This window comes from Salvia splendens, chromosome 9, assembly GCF_004379255.2.
Source record: "Salvia splendens isolate huo1 chromosome 9, SspV2, whole genome shotgun sequence".
NCBI lineage: Eukaryota > Viridiplantae > Streptophyta > Magnoliopsida > Lamiales > Lamiaceae > Salvia > Salvia splendens.
The window spans coordinates 12,669,601-12,679,947 of record NC_056040.1 but is presented as its reverse complement, the minus strand read 5'-3'; positions in this window follow the sequence as shown (position 1 = coordinate 12,679,947).

The window sequence follows — 10,347 nt, the reverse complement described above, 5'->3', positions numbered from 1 at the left end:
GATGGAATTCGTGTGGACCCGGCCAAGGTGGAAGCGGTGCAGGAGTGGAAGTCACCTTCTACACAAAACGAAATCCGAAGCTTTTTAGGACTGGCGGGCTATTATCGAAGATTCATCGAGGGATTCTCGAAGATAGCAAGGCCAATGACGCAACAACTGAAAAAGGGAGTCAAGATGATTTGGACACCAGAATGTGAGGCGAGCTTTCAGTTGTTGAAGGAGAAATTGACCACCGCACCAATCCTAGCCGTGCCAGAGCCAGAGACTGACTATGCGGTGTATACGGATGCGTCGAAGGTGGGACTTGGATGTGTGCTTATGCAGAAGGGGAAAGTGATTGCATATGCATCGAGACAATTGAAGCCCCATGAGCTGAATTATCCGACGCATGACTTGGAACTGGCAGCCGTGGTACATGCATTGAAGATCTGGAGACACCATCTCTATGGAGTCCGTTGTGAGATATACACGGACCATAAGAGCCTAAAGTACTTCTTTGAGCAAAAGGAGTTGAACATGCGCCAACGTAGGTGGCTCGAGTTGGTAAAGGACTACGATTGTGGTATAAATTACCATCCGGGAAAAGCAAACGTAGTGGCCGATGCTCTTAGTAGGAAGTCTCAATCTCAGCTGGCCACCTTTCTTACTATCGAGGAGAGTTTAATCCAAGAGTTCAGTAAGATGCGGTTGGAAGTAGTGAGAATACCCGAGACTGTGGAAGGAATAGTAGCCACGTTGGTAATGGAACCCGACTTAAGAGCCAGAATTGTAGAAGCTCAACGGCGAGATACGTTACTAGAAAAGATTCGCTCAGAAGTGAGGACGGGTGAACCCGGAAGTTTCCGTGAGGCAGCGGATAACGGTCTCACCTACAAGGGAAGGTTGTGTGTGCCTAAGGATGAAGGCCTGAGGATGGAAATCATGAGAGAAGCACATGAAACCCCATACGCTGCTCATCCAGGGAGCACCAAAATGTATCAAGACTTGAAAAGACAGTTTTGGTGGAACGGTATGAAAAAGCATGTTGCGGCATTTGTGGAGAGATGCCTGGCATGTCAACAAGTAAAGGCGCTACACCAACGGCCCTATGGGAAATTGCAACCCCTCGAGATTCCGGAATGGAAGTGGGAATATATTGCAATGGACTTTGTGGTAGGACTGCCAAAATCCCAGCGAGGGAACACGGTGATTTGGGTGATTATAGATCGCCTCACCAAATCTGCCCATTTTGTGCCGGTTCGTGCCACTTATGGATCCGATCAGTTGGCTAAGGTATATGTACGGGAAATTATACGCTTGCATGGAGTTCCAGCGACAATCACATCTGATCGTGATGCTAAATTCACTTCTAGATTTTGGACAAGCCTGCAGCGCGAGTTGGGGACTAAGTTGAGTTTCAGTACAGCGTTCCACCCGCAAACCGACGGGCAGTCGGAGAGAACGATACAAGCCTTGGAGGACATGCTACGAGCCGTGGTGCTTGATCGAGGCTGGGGTTGGGAAGAAGTGCTGCCATTGGTAGAGTTCGCGTACAATAATAGTTACCAGGCGACTATCAAGATGGCTCCATATGAGGCATTGTATGGGAAGAAGTGTAGGTCGCCACTTTATTGGGATGAAGTGGGTGAGAGAAGAATTCTCGGACCAGACTCTGTAGAAGAGATGATAGAGATTGTCCGACAAATCCGTGGGAGGATCAAGGAGGCACAGGATCGACAGAAATCTTATGCGGATGTTCGAAGGACCGATTTACAGTTCGAGGTCGGGGAAAAGGTCTTTCTGAAAGTTTCCCCTTCTAAGGGAATAACCCGTTTTGGAGTGAAAGGAAAGCTGAGACCTCGATTTATCGGCCCATACGAGATTTTGGATAGAGTCGGCGTGGTGGCATACAGATTGGCCTTACCACCAAGCTTTGGGAATGTGCACAACGTCTTCCATGTGTCACAATTGAGGAAGTACGTGTTTGACCCCACACACATAGTTCACCAGGAAGAGATGATGATCCTAAACCCCGATCTAAGCTATGAGGAGAAGCCCGAGGCCATTTTGGATCGAAGAGTGCAAGAATTGAGGAATAAGTCATTTGCTTCGGTGAAAGTACGGTGGAGGAATCATGGAGTCGAAGAAGCAACATGGGAATCAGAAGATAAGATGAGAGAGAAGTTTCCAGAACTGTTTGAGTAATCTAACAAATTTCGGGACGAAATTTTTTTTTAAGGTGGGAGGAATGTAATGTCCGTTTTTTTTATTTAAGGGGTGTTTGCTTTTTGTGAATATCTTGTTTAAGATATGGTGTGGTATGTTTTATTTGTTTTATATTATTTATGGGTGTGAATATTTAGTTTTATGGTCATTTGAAAAGCAAATTCATATCTTAATTAATAAATTAAACCCCCCCTCTCTCTCGGTTTTTCTCTCCCTCTCCCTCTCTCTTTTTCGAAAACCCCCCTCTCTCCCCACTAATTTCTCAACCTCCCCCACTCCCTCTTAACCGATTCATTCCCCTTTTTCCAATCTTTTTCTCTCTTCGGTCTCTCTCAATCTCTCATCTCTCTCTCGAAGTGTTCTCTCACCGGTAAGCTCCCTCTCTCCTCCTCCCTCTCGGTTTACCTTTCCCCATTCATTCCCCCTCATCATCATCTTGAATTCTTCAAGGTGTTACGCTCGCTCGTTGTGAATCGGAGTCGGAGGAAGAAGTAAACCGCTCGAATTACGTTTGAACTATCCGGGAAAGGTAACCCAAACCCTAACCCTTGTTAAATTCGAAAAAACATGCATGTAGGACGTTTTTAGGAAGGTTTAGATGCTGAATAGGTTTTGTGATTATGTGTTGTTGTCAAGCATGTTTTGATAGTAACTGACAGTGGGTTCCGACCCCGTTTTGACTGAGCAAACGATCTCCTTTTGGTACGAAATTTTAACCGTATAAACTTGGATGCGTCTTCGGTGTGGTGTGTAAATTTCAGCTTCATTGGATGTCGTATGATTTTATTATGATTTTTGCAAGTAGACTGCGCAGATTCGCGAGTTGTATGTTTTTGGGAGATGTTTTCATGTGCTTTGGGTGTGTTTCTGAGTGTTGTGTTTTGTGAAGTATGTGGGTGTGTTTGGCCAAGAGATGGCTCGGGAAAATCAGTGTTTGGTTCGAGAGTTTTCGTGTGTGTTGGTCGAGAGTTTTAGGGTTCAGCCTAGGGCAGTTTTGTGGAGAGTCTGGAAGGGATGATCCCAGGTGTTTGGGTGTGTTTTGGGATGTAGAATGCGTGGTGTGTTTGTCGTATAGGGTTTGAGAATCGGGGGTCAGAGGAAAAGGGGTGTAAACTAGGTGCCGAGCAGACGGCCGAGATGGTCGGCCGAGGTGCCGAGCAGGCGGCCGAGATGGTCGGCCGAGGTGCCGAGACACAGGCGGCCGAGACAGCCGGCCGAGGTACCGAGCCAGGCCGAGACGCCGAGCCTTTTTCCCGAACCTGTTCCGAGCCAGGTGAGCCGTTTGTGCAGTGTGGGTGTTCCGGGAGTTTGAGTGTTGTGTTTGTGTCGTGTGCGCGTCTTGGGTACGTGGTATGCGTGTCGGGTGCGTGCGTGGTGTGTTTCGGACGTGTTTTTTTGTGTGTTTGTTATAACATGTTGTTAAGTGTGTATACGTGTAACGTGCTAGATGTTGAAGTCATCCAAGTAGGAATCATGCATTGTCGTTAAACATCGTCTACCCTGACTCTAATTATGATATTTATTTATCTTTCAAAAGGGTGATCTTTTACGAGGAAAGTGTGGTTGAAGGGAACTATTTTAAAGGCTAAGCAATCGAGGTGGGCTTTTCTACCCTACTATTTTGTGGGTTATCTTTAATACGGACGTTGTTCCGGAAATGTTTATGGAGATGAACTGTTTGTCTTGCCAACTGTTTTGTTTTGAAACCTATCTGAAGTGGTTTACCACATATGTTTAATCGAATTCGGGTCTGTTGGGCTGCGAACCCTCAGGCTAGTGTACACGAGATCGGGAGCCATCTGAGAGCAAGTTGGCCGGTCTAGTGACCTGGGGTGTGGCCACGCCCCTTGTCACCGTTGGATCAGATAGTGTATGATGGTGGGAATAAGGGTGGCAATATCTGAAAATGACTGCGCAGTCGAATTTATGAAATATATTTTGTGTACTTGGGTTATTTTTCTTACACTTAAAACCCCAAGGTTACACTGATGTGGCATGACAAACTATGATTTTGGCGTGTGTCCACTGAGTGCAATAAGTACTCAGCCCTGCATGTTGTTTTCTTAATGTGCAGGTTGAGCGGCGATGGGGATGACGGATGTTGAGCAGTGAAAGCCAAATGAGTGTTTTACTTGGTCTTTTGGATGGTGTCGTGTCGTCATACCCGGCATCATCTGTCTTTTGGTCTTTTCCGCTGCTTTGTAATCCGATACATTGTTTTTATTTAACTCTGTTTACATTAACTTTAGTAATGTCTTCTTAGTACAATGTTTGAAGTGAACTTCTTTTTAATAAATGTTTTTGGGTCAAATATTCCTGTTCTCCCCTTTCTTCCCCGCTTCTTTATTCCTCCCCTAGTCGCGGTCCACCGTACTTCCTATCCTTAGGAAATGCGGGCGTGACAAAAAAAGTGTAACTGGATTTCAAACATCTAAGCCATCTTGTATGAGATAAACAACATCTTTAATAGAGCCGCTCCTGGTACTAGTAGCCTAGATAAACGTGGATCTAGAATTATGTAGATATATACATGCCTATATGAGATTTAGGACATGGAACCGAGTTGTGTGGTCCAACTATCCCCTCCGATTTCCGAAGGGAATGTAGTTCGTGAGCGAGGGGCAATGACAAGGAGAAGGTGAAGATGGCTGTGATCATGTGCTTTGTCAATGTTTTCGAGGACCCGATCATCGACAACTGACAGATAATTCCTAAAGTGTACAATAAGACACGACTGAGAACATCTTTGCAGGCATTCCTCGAGGAAGAACACAAAGAGTTCAGATACAATGACGTTTATATGAAGGTAGACAACATAGAAAGGAGGGACTGAAGAAATACAGAAATGTATACTAATACCAAATATGCAATATGCATATGATAAAAAATAAGGAGTAAGATAAGAGTATGATTATTTGTTGTTGGAGATAGTATAAGGTATGACTAAGTAACATTTGCTATCCAAATAATAATATCTTATCCTTAATCGCTGCCCAGCTCTTGCGAAAAGAAAATTAATTTGAAGGCCATTTATTATAATGTGGCCCATCCATTTAAAACCCAGCAGCTGCCCCATTGTTGATCTTTTTCAAAAAACTGATATCAATTAACAAAAAATAATATAATAGATGTATCTATCATTCGAATTATGGTATGCCATGATGTGCAGTCTAAAAGAGTAGTATTTATATAAGAGCTAAAATAAAAGTACACCATTTAGGAAAAATAAACATTTAAAATTCAGCATCATTTTGTTTTTTATTATGCGACGAATTTGATTTTACACTAGATACGTAATTGTGGAGAGATCAAGTAATTAGTGATTGACGAATATGAATTTGAGTAGAAGAGAAGAACAAAAAAGATAATTGAAGAATGTTGAATTTGAATTAGAGTAATGACTAATGAGAGACAAGAGCTCTTTTGTGTAAGAAGAAATAGAGAATAGTGTCTAATATCTTTTATTTACATTTGTGAACCCCTATTTATGATTCAAATTTGTGAGTTCTATATCCATGGCTCATGTACCGGCAATCGTGTTTAAGATAATATTAATTCACATATTTTTAGTTTAGTGTTAGGTGGACAGGGCCACAAATTGATAAAATTAACATTTGAGCTTCTTAAATCTTTATGTAATAATTGAACGGTAAAGGGCTACCATGATTTCCAATCGATATGTAACTAAACACGTTTTCTAATCGATACGTGAATACTGGAAAAGAATAAAAATTAATGTAAATAACTGTAGATAAATCCAATTGATTGTAGTAGGAGTGTAGGACTGAAACATCAATCTTTGAACTATATATTGTCGAATATAGAAAGAAGATCAGTGATTGAGGCATAATTAATACTTATTGATGCAGGTCTAGAATAAAATATTTTGTGTAATATACTCTATAGAATACAATGATTAGTGAGTGATTTCCTCCTCTAATTAGTGATCATCCTCTCTTATATAAGAAGTGAGTGATTTCCTCCTGTAATTAGTGATCCTCCTCTCCTATATAAGAGGGAGGAACTGTACACAATATATCAACCGAAAATTAGAAAATAAAGTACCTTTCTCTATACACCTTCTTTATACAATGTCTAGCAATCAATCTTGCCCCACCTCTCTCGATTACCATCTTTAAGATGGTACAGAACCAGGTTTGGGACTTAGAACAGATTCATCACTGTCCCGGGAAAGGGGGCATACCTTTTTCTAAAATACCTGCAAAATCACCAAAATGTCAAAATTTGACGAAGCCACAGAACACCTCCAAATAACCAATATGAATTCCTCTACAGATCTTGCTGCAAAATTTGCAGAATTCCTGAAATGGCAAAACAGCCAACAAACAAAGTCAATAAACCAACCACCAAGCCAAATCTCCGCCCAACCAGAATCGTTTGGGGAAATCCACCTTCAAACCAAGCTAAATGGAGATAATTACTCTTTTTGGTCAAACCTGATGGAGCGGGCTATCGGAGAAAAAGGCCTAGCATCTCACATTGATGGAGTTCACGGCCCTTCCCCGATCGACATCCCAGACTACCCCAAATGGAAGCAGCGAGACCACTGCTGTTTGAATGTGATCATCAACAACATTGAAATCAACTTGGTAAGCGAGGTATCCCAATATGCTACAGCCCGAGATCTATGGGAGGGTCTGGCGATCACATACAGGAGTGGTGCCGACCCGTTCCAAGTCAGTGATCTACATAGGCAGGCGTATAGTATGAAGCAAGGCAACCTGTCGCTGGAGGCTCTCTGGGTCAAATTCCAGGACCTCTGGATCTCAATTGATGCAAGGGATCCGAATCCCATGGACACCCCTAGCACAATAGAGAAATACAACAAAAACACACAGATACATAGGATGTATCAATTCTTGTGGGCTTTAGACGAAAAATACGATACAGTCAAAAGAGAACTACTGAATAAAGAACCATTACCGACTGTGAGGGAAGCCTATGGAGTAGTTAGGCGAGAGTCATCCAATTCGAAAGTTATGAAGACAACCCACGACCCTAAGGAATCCGAAGTCGGAATCGGCCTCGGAGCTTTCGACCGAGGTCGCCCAGCGTCGAATCCACCACCTCGCTTTCCAACCAACCGAAGGGGAGAAGAAGATAAAAGCAAGCTCCAGTGTAGTCACTGTGGTAGGAAGAAGCATACCCCAGAGACATGCTTCCTAATCCATGGCTATCCGGAATGGTGGGAGGAGATGAAGAAACGCGACAAGCTAGAGAAAATTGCGGTGGAGGGAAAACCTTAGCATCAGTGGCAGCGGCGGTCGGAAACCGAGCCACCTACACCGAGAATTCAGCGGGCAGCTTCGGTGCTCCAGTCGCCGGAAATAATGGTGCCGAGAGAAGTAGGGAGGATGACAAGGCCGTCGCCACAGTCACGGCGGCTAGGGTTTGCAGTGGAGGAAAGGAGGCGGCTAGGGTTTGGAGTGAAGGTAAATGGGGGTTCTCGTTTTTTGAACCCCTCGTTTTCTCCTTTATTCTATTTCATACCCCATCCCACAAATATTACCACTTGCACTCCCAAAACTCTGGATAAATTACCTCCTGACCCCGGAATGTGTAATTACTGAAATACACCCCAATGTGACTTGTAGTAATTCCTTCCATGCCTTACAATTGTTGGGTTACAAACCTATCCCACATCGGATGAGTGAGGGAAGTTGGAAGGTGTATATAATTCCTGTCCAACCCCAATTAGTTTGAGGCCTTTTGGGAGTGACCCAAAAACAAATCCGTGCGGGCTTGACCCAAAGCGGACAATATCAAACTAATGTTGCAGTCGACGATCCTAACAAGTGGTATTAGAGCTCAGGTGGCTATGGGTTGTGCCTGGATGAGCCCCGGTTAGGGTCAGGCCCTGAAGGACTCGGGTTAGAGTCGGGCCCAGGATGACCCAGGGGCCAGGGTTGGAACGACCCATGTTTGTGTCGACTGCGTTCCCGATGTGGTCTCGGTTTGAGGAGAGGTTTGTTGGGTTACAAACCTATCCCACATCGGATGAGTGAGGGAAGTTGGAAGGTGTATATAATTCTTGTCCAACCCCAATTAGTTTGAGGCCTTTTGGGAGTGACCCAAAAACAAATCCGTGCGGGCTTGACCCAAAGCGGGCAATATCAAACTAATGTTGCAGTCGATGATCCTAACAAGTGGTATCAGAGCCCAGGTGGCTATAGGTTGTGCCTGGATGAGCCCCGGTTAGGGTCGGGCCCTGAAGGACTCGGGTTAGAGTCGGGCCCAGGTTGACCCATGGGCCAGGGTTGGAACGACCCATGTTTGTGTCGATTGCGTTCCCGATGTGGTCTCGGTTTGAGGGGAGGTTTGTTGGGTTACAAACCTATCCCACATCGGATGTGTGAGGGAAGTAGGAAGGTGTATATAATTCCTGTCCAACCCCAATTAGTTTGAGGCCTTTTGGGAGTGACCCAAAAACAAATCCGTGCGGGCTTGACCCAAAGCGGATAATATCAAACTAATATTGCAGTCGACGATCCTAACAAGTGGTATTAGAGCTCAGGTGGCTATGGGTTGTGCCTGGATGAGCCCCGGTTAGGTCGGGCCCTGAAGAACTCGGGTTAGAGTCGGGCCCAGGATGACCTAGGGGCCAGGGTTGGAACGACCCATGTTTGTGTCGACTGCGTTCCCGATGTGGTCTCGGTTTGAGGGGAGGTTTGTTGGGTTACAAACCTATCCCACATCGGATGAGTGGGGGAAGTTGGAAGGTGTATATAATTCCTGTCCAACCCCAATTAGTTTGAGACCTTTTGGGAGTGACCCAAATATAAATCCGTGCGGGCTTGACCCAAAGCGGACAATATCAAACTAATGTTGCAGTCGACGACCCTAACAACAATGTCCTTCGACGCCTCATATTTTCTGGAAATTTCAAAGTCTAGGAAATCATTTGTCCAAACGGCTAGTGGGAACTTGACACCAGTTCAGGGGGCGGGCACCATTAATATATCCCCAACCTTGCTACTCTCAAATTGCCTCTTTATTTCCTCTTTATCACACAAATTATTATATGTGAGTCATGCAACGAAGGAATTTAACTGCAAGTTACTAATGCAACCTCATGTCCGCTTATTACAGGATACCCGGACGGGGGCGATAGTTGGGTGTGGCACTGAACGACACAAATTGTACTATGTGGATGAGGTGGCCCAACAGAGTACTGCGTTGCTATCTCACATACTAACTGAAAAATAAGCTTGGCTTTGGCACCGCCGATTAGGGCATCCTTCCATGGGATATCTTCATTTACTTTTCCCTAAGTTAATTGATTCATCATTTTCCTTGAATTGTGAGACATGTTTTTTTTGCCAAAAGCCACATACATTCATTTAAGTTAAACAATAATGGAAACTCCTTTTCAATTTAGATCAATATAATCATCTTAATTTTTTTTTCTGGAAGTCGATCTCTATGTCAGTCTAATAATCTATGTCGGTTCTATTTGACCAATTTTAATGAGAACTAAGTTTTAACGCGGCCCTTTAATTTTCTACTACAATCTAACGGACAAGATTAATCGTATGTCATGTATTAACCTTATATATAAGTTTGGTGAGATTAGTCGTTAACCATTTAATACCCTAATATATCTTAAAGATGTATCAAAGATTAACTATAATCTTAAAGATTATATATCCTAATTAGAGTTCGATATAATTTTATTTATGGCCATGATTAACTATAATTAGCTATGTAACGGTGACTGTTAAGTGTTGGTCTTCAATTAGAATTTTTTCAACTAACGACCATTATTATCCCTTCATTAATGTTTGTATTGATTATGCTCTTTTAGTCAAAAAAGCCTGGAAATTTAGTTGGAGAGCAGGTTGCTGGTTGGAAACTCCGAGTAATCGGAGATGCGGGCAGAGAAGGAAGAGGAGGAGACCATAGTTGGAAGAACATAAAAATTATTCATAAAAATCGGAAATAAAAAAAGTAAAATTTCCCTTTAGTTGGAAGAACAGAGGTAGAAAAAAGAAGTGATACAGAAAATAGAAACCAATTATTCATAAGATAGAAAATAATACGAAGACGAAGTGGGTGTGATTACTTCTTGTTGGTGTTGGTGGTGCTGCTTCCATGGAGCCGACCATGTTTGTTCTTGGCGGA